Below are 15,007 nucleotides of genomic sequence, written 5' to 3'. Positions count from 1 at the left end.
TTTTTTAGAATTTGAAGAGAAGTCCCAGGACAACAGCTGTTCAACAGGTTCAGAGAGCAAATGGGTCTGGATTGGAGCAGAAAGAGAGCTATCAAGGGAAAAATCATCTGAAGTATTTGAGCATATGGAAAAATTGTTGCCTATGCATTTCACAGCTTTGTTAAAGCATCTGGGGAAAAATAAAGGTGCACAAGAATTAAATTTTAAAAAGAGGCAATTATTAACTCCAGAAAAAACAAACAAACAAAAAGTTATATGACAAGGAAAACATCACAGCGAAGTGTTTGGTTTAGCAGTGAATAATACTTAGCCAAAATAGGATAAATATTGATTATAGGATTTGACCCCAAATTATATAGCTCCATTGGGAGAATGAATTCAAGGAAAAGTGGAGGGTATAAGAGGGCTGAACTACCATAATGAAAATTTATAGATCCTAATCTTGTGTTTTAACAATAAATCATGATGATTCGTGGTAGGTATGGCAGTCATAACTAGTGAAGAAACCAGTAGTAATAATTATGCCAAGACAATAGGTATAAACTGGAACTGATAAACAAACCTTGGTATATGGTCACCCTAATTATAGGCATATTATTTTAAATGTAGAGGTAAATGCCAATGAGACAGCTAATTAAGTTGAAAGTGTCTCTAGGGAGTGTGATTGGTGGGGAGAGAGCAGAACAGGAGACTGCTGATTTTTAACATAAGTCTTTTAATACTATTTGATTTAAAACAATGATTATACATTGTATTGATCAACTTAAAAATAAAAATGTAGAGATTTAGTATTGCCTAATTCTTGCTGGTATGAACCAGAATGTTCTTTACTGTAGCAAGGGGCCATATCTGAGCTCTCCTATAATACTTATTTATACTATTCATTTGATGCTTCTCCCTCAAGGAAGGGTGCAACTGGATAGTAAATACTAGGTTCATTTTGTCTCTGAAATAGGGCCTTGGCACAAAGTAGATGCATATTAAATATTTGTTAATGAATAAAAGAAAGATTTGCTAATATTTTCAAAGGCAGAAGAATCTTCTAGAAGCCAGGTTTATGAGACAATGTTTTCAAGTACAGGTGTAATGGCCAGCCAGACTTATCCTGAGTGAGATTCACTAGATGGGGATTCTGTAGGCAACTTGGAAGAGGGAGATCTCTTTACAAAATGTAAACTCTTTAAAAATTTTAACAAAATTTAGAGAGAATTCTGACACTCTTGCGCGGATCCCTTTCGGACAATTGTACCTAAAATGATAATAACTAAACTTTTAGAAATCATAGACTGTAATGCATGCCTTTAGGGATGATGGGTTTTTTGTTTTTGTTTTTGGTATGTTTTTACTGCCAAATTGATGCCTGTTAATTTGTAACCTTCCCAAATTTTCACACTCAAAGAATCTCTTCTTTCTTGTTATTTGAACAATAAGATTAAATCTTGGAGAAAGAGGGACTGAAAACATTTTCTTTCAGGAAGCATTTTCATAACCTAATGTGCTATACTAGGAGGGCTTGGATAGGTGATGAACACCAGAGAGCAAACAATCAGTTCAGAGTTATTTGCAGTAGAAATAGGCCCAATAGGTCATGAAATTGCACCTCATTGTTTCTCAGCATATTTGTCCTCTAAATTGAAATTATTATGGAAAAAATGGGGAGAGAAAGAAAAAAATGGGACTGGAAGCAAAACAGAAACAAGAAAGAAATAAGGGCAGTAACACAGATGTATCTACTGCAAATCAAGTTGAACTCAGCATACCTGACCTGATCTTATTAATCTTTTTAAGGAGAACACAAACACAAAAAATAAAATAATAAAATCACTCTTCTTAATCTGAAACCATGCTTTCTCAATGCTTAAGAAAGTATTTATATCAGGTCTATTCTTTGTAGTAGAGTTATTTTGTGACACTTCCCTTGATCCCCAAAGTCTATCTCGTACATAACAAATTCCAGCTAATGTTTCTCTTATGCATAGCACCTTTGGTCACAGCCTTTATCACTCATATGTAATTGTTTTCTTGTCAGTATCTTTCACTAAATTGCAAGCTCTGGGAAGATGCCATTCTATTTTGCTCATCATTGAATGCCCTATGCTCAGTGCTTGGCACATAGTGGGTGCTCAATCAATATTTGCTGAATAAATGAATAAATTAATTATGTTATTCTTTTTTTTTTTTTTTTTTACTTTATATCTACAGGAGCCACTGTCTCTGAAAACAACATGTGCTCACTGAAGACTTGATTCAGACAATAAATTTGTGAATTTGGCAACCGTCAAAGCTCTCCAGCCAGACAGAACAAGACAGTGAGTATTGTCACAGCTTGTAGGCATTTCTCCCAGCTTAGGGGAGCTTAAGGCAGGTCTCAGGAGCAACTACAGAGGGCCTGGGGCCAATTAGACAAAGAAAAAACCTAGGATTAACTTCAGGCATCAACACTTCACATTCTTTTCAGTGACTGTTAGCTCATTGTCTAAGCTATGAAGCAACTCAGGGGAAATATAAATTACAGCAAGAAAGTGCACTATATCCTTCACCTGGCAACAGGCTTAGTAAATCTGGCTTATTTCTGAGCTGGTATGTGCTGCCTGGATATTGTGATCTCTATTGTTTCAGACTGTAATAACCATGAGGGTTTTTCATTCTCTTTGGTAAGAATTCAGTAGCATCATTTAGATTAGCCACAGTATTTAATTTATTGAGGGAGGAGGTGGTGGTCACAGGAGATAAGAGTCAAAAGAAGGGTGAGTGATGCTCTGAACCAGGGACAATATCCCTATTTATTACATAATGTGCTCCAATCTCAATGAAGGTGACACTTCTGGTCAGTAGTAGCCAGCATGTGCATTATTTAATTTAGATTATTTTTGTTGTTGCAATGGGGATAGAATTGTACCAGTCCTATTAGTGTTTCCTTTCCTGATTCCCTCTGTGAGAGTTGGTACACATCTGAGAAGTAGTAGTTCCTAACCAGAGGATGGAATTTGAGTTCTTAGCACCCATAAGGATTGGGCCTCACTCTTGGCTTCTGTCATTCAACAAATATTTACTGAACACCTATTATGGGGCCAGGTATTATTCTATGTGCTGGGAGAATAACAGTAAATAAAGGAGAGATTGTATTTATCAAGCAAGATAGACAATAAACATTAAATAAGTAAATTGGGTAGAATATTTGAAGGTAATAAGTGATAGAAAATAAAGATCAGGATAAAGGGTACAGGAGTGTCTGTAGGCAGAGTGGGGAGTCACAATTTTAAATGGGGAAGTCAGTGTAGGTCTTAATGGAAGATGGCATTTGAGACTTCAAGGTGGTGAGGGAGTGAGTTCAGAAGGCATTTGGAAGAAGAGATTCTAGCTACACAGAGTCCCTGCAATGGGCACTTGGCTAGCATGTTTGAGAAACAGCAAGGTGTTGTGCTTCAAGAGGAGAGGGTGAGGGAGGAAGGTAGAACAGATGAGGTATGGGGAGCCCCTAAAAGTCCTCTGTGAGCAGAGCAATGATTTATCTGAGTTTTGTTCAAAAGTCTGGCTGCTTTGTCAAGAATGATGTCTAAGGGATATGGCAGAGATGACTGGCAGGTGACCCAAATCCATTCTCCTTCTTCCACAGTGTAGAGTTGTCAGTGAAAGCAGCTGGCCAGCCAGGGACCATATTTCCTACCCCTCTTGGCATGCAGGTGTAGTCATCTGACTAGGAGAGAACAGAGCCGCCATTGGCCAGAGAACTGAATGACTATTCTTTGCAGACCTGAACCCAGCCCTTGACTATTGCATAAGAAAGAAGTCAAGGTGTTGTTCTGTAAGCCACTGAGATTTCAGGGTCCGTTTGTTATAGAAACCCAACCTACCCTAACTAAGACAAAAGTCAAGGGCAAAACCAGGAAGACCTATTAGGTTTTCTGCAAAGACTAGTCTTTGCACTAGTCTAGGTGAGAGATTATGGTGGCTTGGACCAAGGTGGTAGCAGTAAAGGTAGCACAAAATGAAATCCTACAAATATTTTGAATTTAGAGTCCATAAAATTTATGACAGATTGGATGTGGGGTATAAGAAAAAAAGGGGAGGCAAGTTTGCTGTTATGGCTTTGGGGCTGACACATTGTAAGGTTGGGAAGACAGCAGATGAAACAGACTTGAGGGGGTAAATTGGAGTTGAATTACGGATGTGTACCTTTGAGATGATTTTTAGTCTCCAAGTGAAGATGTTGAATAGATATGTAGATGTGTAAGTTTGAAGTTCAGGGGAAATGTCTGGCCAGGGATACTGATTTGGAGTCATCAGTATGTAGATTTGTGAGGTCACTATGGAAGACAAGAAGTGTCAAAGGGCTGAATTTTGGACCCCTTCATATTTACAAGGTTGGGCAAATGGGGAAAAATAAGCAAAAGTGACTGAGTAGGAGAAACAGGAGAGTGTGATATGCTGGAAGACACTGACTTATACATTTAGATGTGTAGAGCTCCATGCTAAAGATCAGGACCCACAAGATGTGTCCTTGCCTCTCGGGAGCACGAGAAAGACATGTCAACCAGTGAGACTGTGGTCCATACGTCATATCAACCAGTGGGCCTGGGGCCCAACAGGAAAGGGCTGAGAGGGCAGAGAATGCCCTGGAGGCAACAGTGGTAGGCTGGGAAATTTTTGGATTCTGTTCCCCCAAAGGGAAGAGGGAGATAAAAATACTTTTTGAGCAACAGTGATAATCAGTTCCATGTTTTAAAGAGAACTGGTGGGACAGAGAAGGGTGTATTTTGGAAAAGATGAAAAATTAGTAGGTGTTTCTGAGACTAATAAACTAAGCTGGAGGTGAGTCAATCATCTTGAGTGGCCTTAAGATGAATACCCCAGTGACTTTAATCAAGCTCGGATTAAGAGGTGAACTAAGTGCAATCATCCCCTCCACATCTAGTCCTTCACCTGTGCCCTTGATCTCAGGCAAGTGGCATCATTATCTACTCAGTTGCTCATGTCAGAAATTGTTAATTATTTTTAATACCCCTATCTCCTTGCCCTGTCTCCAACCAATCACCAATTGCTGAAGATTCTGGTCTTCTAAATACTAAGTATCTCTCAGGTTTGTCTGATCCCCTCCATCCACTATGCCACCCTCTCATCTGAACCACTGAAACCATTCCTGACTGGTCTCTTTAAAACAGATAACTCCCACGCTGCCCACTGTTCCTTCTGTTCACTGACCACACTGGAGGCAGTGGGAGGCTTTTAAAAACAAATATTTTGGGGCACCTGGGTGGTTCAGTTGGTTACGTGTCTGCCTCTTGATTTTGGCTCAGGTCATGATCTCATGGTTTGTGAGATCAAGCCCATGTTGGGCTCTGCGTTGATAGCACAGAGCCTGCTTGAGAGTCTCTCTTTCCCTCTCTCTCCACCCCTCCCCCATTCATATGTGCACTCTCTCTCAAAAATAAATAAACATTAAAATAAAATCTTACATCACTTCCCTACTTCTCTTCCTCCTGGGTTAAAATCCTAAGGCTCGACTTGGGCTCTATATGATCTGATTTCTGCCTCCCTCATCAGCTCTGCACACACAAAAAAAACATTTTGCTGAATAAATGAATGAGTAAATAAATGAATGAATGAAGGCTAAGATACAACCTCACTTTGGGTAAGTTATTTACATATTTTAAGTCCCAGCTTCCTCATTTGTAAAATGAGAACCATAATACTTCCCTCACTGGAATGTTGCTAAGTTAAACAGTAAGATACCATTGCATGATACTTTTGATCATTGTAAATGAACCAACTCAGCACTTAGCACAGAACCTGCTGCATACATCCAATACATACTTGTCATTCATGATAAAACAGTAGTTTGGGGATGTAATTATCTTGGGTGACTATTTCTATAAAATTACCTACAAAACCCCATACCACCTCATTTGATGCTGAACAGACAGTTATGCACGGCTACTGATAGCATCACACTACTGCTCAAAAACACTTCATTGTCTCCAAAGACTGAAATCAAGTTCAAATTTTCCAGCCTGGCACTCACATTTCCAGTCTCTTCGGGATATATACTATGCTCCTGAGAAATTAATCTCAAACAAAATTTATTGGATTTCTACAGTATCCCAGATCTGTGTTACATGGTAGATATTTAAATTTAACCATTGAAGCCTTGTATGATGTAGTTTCAGTAGCAAAATCCAAATGGTCAAAATATTATTAAAAAAATAATGTAATTCTTTACACAGTCTCTGAAAGGGTGTTAACAAGAATCATGACCCTGGAAATACGTCCCATTGTCTGTGGCAGTCATGGAGGTACACTGCTCTGATCTCCTTTCAAACATGCCGTGGGGAGCACAGTTGACTGGTAGCCTCTAGCTGCCACAGTTTTGATTCTGCACCGTGTTCACACTGAGGCCACACTTTTGCTGGGCTGTACTTGGTCAGTAAATGACCAGGAAGGGGTATGAGAACAGTGCACTGATCTTCCTTCCTTTTTCAGGTGTCGGATCTGCATCATGGTCTAAAGGTGCCCCTCTGCCTCCTTCTGTGCTCTCCTCTTTTATCCTTAACAGGTGTTTTCTGCAATAATTCTTTTACATATCTAATTCCATTTTAGCATCTGCTTCTTAGAGAACCCAAACTAACACAGGTAGTACCAAGAGTGGTCCAAAATAATTGGTCAGATGGGGCTTTTAAATCAGGGACCTGCATACCACTGTGTCCTCAAAGGGATAAAATATGTGTTTCTGGAAACAAAGAGCAAAAGAAAAGTAGCCCCACTTACCATCATTCTTAATGACCCATTGTGAGATTATGTACTTTTCATCCCCACAATTCCAGACTCTGCAGGGTTGGAGGTTCTAATTCCCATAGAAAGTGAATGTGCAAGCTATGACTGCTGCCAAGGAACTTTGAACTCTGTTTTCCGGGGGCTGCCTAACCACAATAAAAGCCAAAGCCGGTCTCCCTTTCTTGCTCTCAAGCCATTTTCAGTCTTTCTCGGGAGGCTGTCCTGCTTTCTCTGAAAGGACACGACATGTGAGAAATAAACCTATTCATATCCTCTTGGTGCATGTGCCTCATCACTAGTCCGGACACCTGACCCAGTTTTGAGTGAGGGGTCTGTTCCATCTCTGGGGGTGACCACAGCAGAGAGATATGAAGGCAGGAGACAAGGGAGGGCAGAGGGATCTAGCCAGCTACTCTTGGTCCATCCTTAACTCTCTTTATCCTCAATTATAGGAAGTGAATTTCCCAGTCTCCAGAGTTAAAACCCAGAGTAAAAACCGTTCCTGATTCATAGCAGTGAATTAAGAAAATTATATTCTGTACTACCTTTAAGTAAATATCCTTTGCTAACCTAAGGCAATATTCTCAAAGTTGTAAGACTAGAAGAGACCTCTCAAGAATTTAAGAGTTTAGCATCCTGACTTTGTTTTACGACAGAAGCCATTAGGATCCTGTTCCTTCAAGGTACTTAAAAAAAAAAAAAAGGAATGGGAAGATAGGAAATAAAAGAAATACTCTTTTATTCTGTGTGTTGAGGGTCTACTATTTTTCCAAGCCCTGCTTTTGCTCCATTTAAATACACACAACAATGTCTTCAACAAATGGCTTTTTTTTGGAAAATCCAACATCTACGTGCAAAAGAATGAAACTGTACTACTTTCTTACACCATACACAAAATTAAATTCAAAATGGATTAAGGGCCTAAGTGTGAGCCTTGAAACCATAAAAATCCTAGAAGAGAGCATAGGCAGTAATGTCTCTGACATTAGCTGTAACAACATTTTTCTAGATATGTTTCCTGAGGCAAGGGAAACAAAAGCAAAAATAAACTATTGGGACTCCATAAAAATAAAAAGCTTTTGCATAGCAAAGGAAACAACCAACAAAAATAAAAGACAACCTACTGAATGGGAGAAGATATTCGCAAATGACATAGGTGATAAAATATATAAATATATAAAGAACTTCTACAACTCGACATCAAAAAACCAAATAATCCAATTAAAAAATGGGCAGAAGACATGAACAGACATTTCTCCAAAGAAGACATACAGATGGCCAACACACACATGAAAAGATGCTCAACATCACTCATTGTCAGGGAAATGTAAATCAAAACCACAATGAGGGGCACGTGGGTGGCTCAGTTGGTGAAGTGTGCAACTTCAGCTCAGGTTATGATCTCACTGTTCATGAGTTGGAGCCCCACATCAGGCTCTGTGCTGACAGCTCAGAGCCTGGAGCCTGTTTCAGGCCCTGTGTCTCCCTCTCTCTCTTATCTTAGAGTATTATACACCTTCAAACAAATATAATGTATAAAAAAGAAGAAAGTGGTGACATTTGTATCAATCTACCAAATATTCACAAGTTATATATTCGTTTTTTTTTTAAGTGGGCTTCATGTCCAGCCCAGAGCCCAACATGGGGCCTGAACTCATGATCTTGAGGTCAAGACCTGAGCTAAGATTAAGAGTCGGATACTCAATCAACTGAGCCACCCAGGCACCCCTCACAAGTTATATATTCTAACTTATTTCTAGACCTTTACCACAATTAGTATTTTTCTAAGTTTCTTTACTAAATGAATTTGTTTATTAACATAAATCCATTTACTCTATGCTTGAATAATTGGCAAATTATTGTAAAAGATACTTAAGAGATAAATAAAAAGATATTTGCCAATTTGTCCTTGCAATGACATTACCCTGACTAGAGAGGACTTCTTTATATTAATGCTACTCATTTTCTGCCCTAAGGAAATCTAATTCTCTCATTTGTCAACTTTACCTGGGAAAACCCATTGGGCCAAAATCATTTGGCCAACAAATAATTCTGTGGCCAGTTCTCCAAGATCTGTGGTTGGCTCTATCTGTAGAGTGTCAGAGAAAAACCACAGGAAGAAGTAAAGATTAAATACTGCATTTAGTTTTAAATTTGCTGGCAATCTATCCAGGTAGGTTCCTGCCATTATTTTTTCTTATAAAAATTCAGCTTGAACGAGCCTCTGACATTTCAAGAAGAGTATTTCTTCTGTAGATTTTGATTATATGGAGTACAGCACTCATCATATTAATCAGGATGGATTGAGCAACTGTCCTCCTTATCTTTAGAATGTGCTGAGCACTGATGCTTTAGGTTCCAAACTCAACTCCAAATGTCTGCTGTTTAAAATAGTTTTCTGAGATCATGTGAGATGTTAATTACCCACAACAATTAAGTAGATTCTCCCAAGATTGGGAATTCATTTAAAAACAGTAAGTGTCACCTTAATAATTCAATAAATATAGGTAATCCTTGTCTTGAGGCCACATGGTGGAAGAAACCTCCCCATTTCCAAGCTACTGGCTCCACTCACTAGGAGTTGAACTGCCTGCCTATCATTCATACTGCATGTTGCCATAGATATTATTTTAGCAAAAACTGCACAGTGGAGCCTCACCATCTGCTACTTGCTAATAAAGGGAATTTAAAATATTGTCCAAAGGGACTCACCATGCATGCCACAATGGAATGCTGGAAATTCTATAAAATGATCAGAATGTCAGCATTTGCTCATTCTGAAGTATAGTCCAGGTATGAGATGAATGATCCTATTTTGCCGCAAGGGACTTCCCGTCTACTGTGTAACTTTTATGATAAAGATAAAAGGACCACGGTGTCATTTAGAGAGCTGGATGAAATTATCTCCTAAAACCAGCCAATTTAATTTTTCATTCTGTTTCTGCGCATCTACACGCAGGTGTGCAGCATCACTTCTCCCCCACTATGTTCTACATTTAGAGCCCCTGATTTCCACGCTTCCCAGATTTCCAGTATTTTCCTTCTCCTTCCTCTTCTATCCCCAAAGAATCTAGCTCATCTCATACAAAAATATATAAGATAGGCTTGGGCTAGTTTGTTAGCGTGACTCACTTCACCAAAGTGTGATGAATCCCGGGTAAATTTATTATATAAAAAGAATCGTCATCAGCAAGGCCTGCTCCTGCACCCAGACTATGACAGAGCTTCCTACACCTCAGGAACACAGCCCATCTGGCTTCATTCTCCCTGATTCCATAACACCATTCGTCTGACAATTCCTGTTTTCATATTCTTTTGGTCTAATGGCTTGAACTTTAGTGAGCATCAGAATCACCTCAAGGGCTAGTTAAAATACAGGTTCCTGGGCTCCTCCCCCAGAATTTGGATTTAGTGGGGTGGGTGGGCCTATGGATTTGCATGGGCAACAAGTTCCTGGGTGATGCTGGTGCTGCTAGTCTGAGGACCACACTTTGAGAAACACTATTTTAGGTAATGGTTCTCAACCCTGACTGCATTTATGGATATCTTAAACATCACACATGACTAAGCTCCTCCTGTGACCCAGGAAATCAGAATTTCTTAGGGGTGGGCCCTAAGGGGCTGGACCCTAGGGACTGTTCTTTGTCTTTTTTTTTTTTTTTTTTTTTTAGAAGCTCCCAGAAGATTCTAATATGTGACCAAGGTTAAGAACTTCTGCCCTAGGAGGAGGAGTTGGTGATTAACAGAGATGTAATTTGGGCTGAGATTTAAAAAGAATGTCTTGACTAAAAACTTTCTTTAGAGATTTCATCTTTTTAGTAAGGAATGCATATCTTAATATTTTAGGGACATTAAAAATATTTCAGAAGCTAGGGGCACCTGGCTAGCTCAGTCAGTGGGGCATGCGACTCTTCATCTCGGGATGGTGAGTTCAAGCCCCATGTTGGCCGTGGAGCTTAATTAAAAAAGAATATTTCAAAAGCTATTATGCATTAGAGTATGTCTCATGTCCCTGGAACTTGTGGTATTCAAGAAACAAAAAATTATAGGAGTCATAATAACAGAAATCTTTCATTTCTGGTTGCTGCAATTGGGTCACTAGAAATTTAATTATGGCAATTTCTGTGGCAAGATGAGTGTACCATTTTCTATGAAAGAATAAAAATTTGCAAGATATGAACACAGCAAGAACTTAATAAATGGCATGGAAAACTTACTATCAAAAGAGTAATTATCAGAAGACCTCAACTGAATAAAACCAGAACTTCTCAGCGAATCTTAACTATAAATAAATGTAGACTTGGGAACAACACTCAATTCCCTCAAACACACCATAGAATCTTTCATATTTTTTCTAAGATACCTGATTTCAAATACAGACCCTGTCTGAATTTTAAAAAATTTTGTTCAATGTTTACTTAATTTTGAGAGTGAAACAGAGCAGGAGCTGGGGAAGGGCAGAGAAACAGAGTCAGAATCCGAAGCAGGCTCCAGGCTCTGAGCTGTCAGCACAGAGCCTGACGCGGGGCTCGAACTCACAAACCACGAAATCATGACCTGAGCCAAAGTCGGCCGCTTAACCAACTAAGCTACCCAGGTGCCCCATAAATTTTTTAATACTCTAATTGTGAAAGTTAAATGCAGTGTACTGGGTTCTCATTCCACAAGGCCATTCAAGTTCTGTTCGAGGAATTCAGGTGACTGTGACCTGTTTGACCTGTTTGCAGGTCAGGTTTGTTTCCCTGCAGCCTGGCATTACACTGGGCATGTAATAGATGTTCCATAAACATTCACCAAATTTAACTGAATATTGTTGCACTATTTCAGAAGAAATAAATGTGCTTTTAAAGAATTTTCCTTTTTAATTTTTATTTGTAACCATGTAATAGATGCACATGGTGTAAAAAGTCATGGCTTATAACAAAAATAGTCACCTGTTCCATTCGCCCTTACCCTCTAATTTCTCCTTCCCAGATACAAGCATTTTCTGGTTTGCCAGCCATTTCTTCTGATGTTTCTATCCATATTTGTGTGTCAAAGTCCCTGCAAAACATTGTCTTGATAGAAAACTGGTAATATATTTTGAGTAAAAAAAAATTTTAAAGCTGTGTTTAATAGAAACTTGTCTGGTAGGTGGCAATTGTCCAAATGAATTTAATCAAATGAGTTCCTTAAGGGCTTGAGTACTTGGGTTGCACAAGGTCAGTTGCAGAGGAGTTAATCAAGGGGTGGTTTAGATAGAGGTTAGCAGGGGGTCTGGGCAGGGATTGGCAGAGATTCGTAAATTCTCCATATCCAGGTCATTGGTTTGGTACCTGAGGCAAGACTAGTTATTGAAACAGTGTGTGATGTATCCTTCCAGAGCACTAGTCCCAAAGAGCTACTGTTAAAGATCTTGAAGATGTTGACATTGAAAGTCTGAAGGATAACATGTTAGAAGCTGACCCAAATATAGAAATTAGGGAAGGCACAGAACAGATACTTGTTTCCTAAGTTCAACAACAGTTAGGCAAGCACTGTTCAAAGTACTCTTGATAGCAAAGAAATAAAACACTTTAACTCAATGCTCCTAATGTTTTAAATCATAATGTACTAAATAGATACTAGTTTTACTATTTCCCCATATATCTATAACTAACAGTAAGAGAGTTTTAATGTCTTGACAAAAAATTTTAAAGATCATAGAACAAGCATAATTTTCCCACCACCTATTAAGTTTGCTTTGCAGTTTCAGCTTGCATGGCCATTTTTATGATGGTGCACTGTGGTGCAAAGCAAGGACTGCCTGTAAATGAAATTGAGAAATCTCTCTTTTCCCTATACCTGCCTGCCCTCTGCTGGAGGTGTCAAAATTAGTGACCTTGTCCAAGGACTCAAACTACACACAGGTGGCTCTCAGTCTTTTATTCAACCCTGCCCTACCCTTCACCCTTGAGGGGTGCAAAGCCTTCCCGTTAGAAGCAAGGATGTTCTAATTGTCAGTTGGATTAGCTATTATACCCACATTGTGGTGAAGACTGATGCCATTAAGCAATCACAACCACATAACTAAACTCTTTTAATTTAATTCTGGGCTTGGAGTATAACCTGATACAAGTCTATTGTTGGAAGAGATGTGCAAAGTTATTTGTTCATCTATTTTTACTTTTACTGCATACCTGAAATTTTTTCCTGTGTTGTAAAGGTAAGCTCAGAGATAATCATCGTTTTAAAAAAATTCTTTTAATGTTTTACTTATTTTTGAGAGAGAGAGACAGAGACAGAGAGCATGAATGGGGGAGGGGCAGAGAGAGAGAGAGAGAGAGAGAGAGAGAGAGAATCCAAAACAGGCTCCAGGCTCTTAGCTGTCAGCACAGAGCCCGACATGGGGCTCGAACCTGCGTACCACAAGATCGTGACCTGAGCCGAAGGCAAATGCTTAACGGACTGAGCCACCCAGGCACCCCTGGAGATAATCATCTTTAAGCCTAGACTGAATTTTTGACTTATGCCAAATTTCACTTGACATTTTCTTCTCTCCTTCGATTTCTGTAATTGTCCTCATGACAATGTTGAATATTAAAGATACCTTTTGTGACTGAGATTAAGAACTGTATAATCTTTCAGTTTCTTTCCAGACCTTGCAGATCCACTTCCAGACTCTGAGCACCAACATATTGCATTAATCACTTTTATCCCCAATTGTACATACCCCTCCCCTCCAGTTTACACTCCCACATAAGGTAATACCACTTCTCTGCCTAGCAATTTAGCACAGGCTAGGTCCACAGGAAATGCTGACTACTTTTTTGTTGTTGTTAAATGTGTGAATAAAATAATATATTTCATTTCCTTAATGAAGAAACTATAGTTAGTACCACTTGGTGATGAAAATAGGAATTGTGGTCCAGGCAATTTATGTATCTACAAATTTCTAGAAGGCTGTTAAGAACTGTTGGCTCAAAAGGAGGGGCAGAGATTATAGAAGATTTAAAAATATGAAATTTTAAAATTCTTAATCTGCCTTTCTCATATTTTGTTAAAAGAATACATGTGTGTTTATGTAAAATATCATCATAGTAAGATGGTAAAAGGAAAAGGTTTAAAAGCTATAGTTAGAAGATCCTGTCTTAAAGCTTTGAGATTCTGAATTATCTCTTTTGTTAAAACCCTTGGACAGTGGTTGTTCATCTATTTTCAGATTCTTCTGTAATAAATTCTAGCAAATATAAAAAGAACAAGGTAAGTGAATTTTTTTTTAACGTTTATTTATTTTTGAGACAGAGAGAGACACAGCATGAACGGGGGAGGGGCAGAGAGAGAGGGAGACACAGAATCAGAAGCAAGCTCCAGGCTCTGAGCCATCAGCCCAGAGCCCGATGCGGGGCTCGAACTCGCGGACCGCGAGATCGTGACCTGAGCTGAAGTCGGACGCTTAACCGACTGATCCACCCAGGAGCCCCAGTAAGTGAATTTTTTAAATTCCAACCTGTCAGTAGTTCACATGTAACTTAGCATACAATGTGGTTTACTATCCTATAGGTTTTTTTCATATAGGAATTCCACTCATATCTCTTACCACAAGGAAAATTATTATCATGCCTATTTTCTGTTTGGCTAAATGAAGACAAACGGAGAAATGAAAAGAAATGCCTGATTTTACAATAGATCTGGGAAAAGAATACTGGAACCACTGATTTAGAACAAAAGAATTTTGTTCTTTATATTAAAAGTTAAAAAAATTAATCATCTCATCATACTTTTCTGCAGTAAAAAATATGTATATGTTGCTATTTAAAATACATGCTTCCTGTATTGATAAAGCTGAGTGTTAAATTTTTCTCCTGGATTTAAGTTATCATCACAGTTATTAGACACAATTAAACATAATAACATAAATGCACTATTAAATTTAATAATTACTAAGCATAATAAGTAGTGTGTTACTAGAAGTATAACTCTTAATGAGGTGGATCTCTTTTTCGTTTTTAAATTAGTGCATGTATCAATAGATATATATTGCTAGAATGTGACTGGATTCTGTGGAAATTGGTGGCAAAAATAAATTATTAGGTATTTTTACACACAGTATTTTCAAAAGTTGTATTAATGACTGTTTACAGTAGAATCCACAAAAACATTCTTGTTAAGCTAACATACATCTGATAACCACATCACAGGATAACAATAAACTGGTAGGAAGTTGTTGACCAATAAGAACAAGTAGGAACTGTATCCAAGTAAAAAACAAATATAG

This window comes from Panthera uncia (assembly GCF_023721935.1).
Source record: "Panthera uncia isolate 11264 chromosome C1 unlocalized genomic scaffold, Puncia_PCG_1.0 HiC_scaffold_3, whole genome shotgun sequence".
In the NCBI taxonomy this organism is placed as follows: Eukaryota; Metazoa; Chordata; class Mammalia; order Carnivora; family Felidae; genus Panthera; species Panthera uncia.
Note: the sequence above shows the minus strand (reverse complement) of the source record.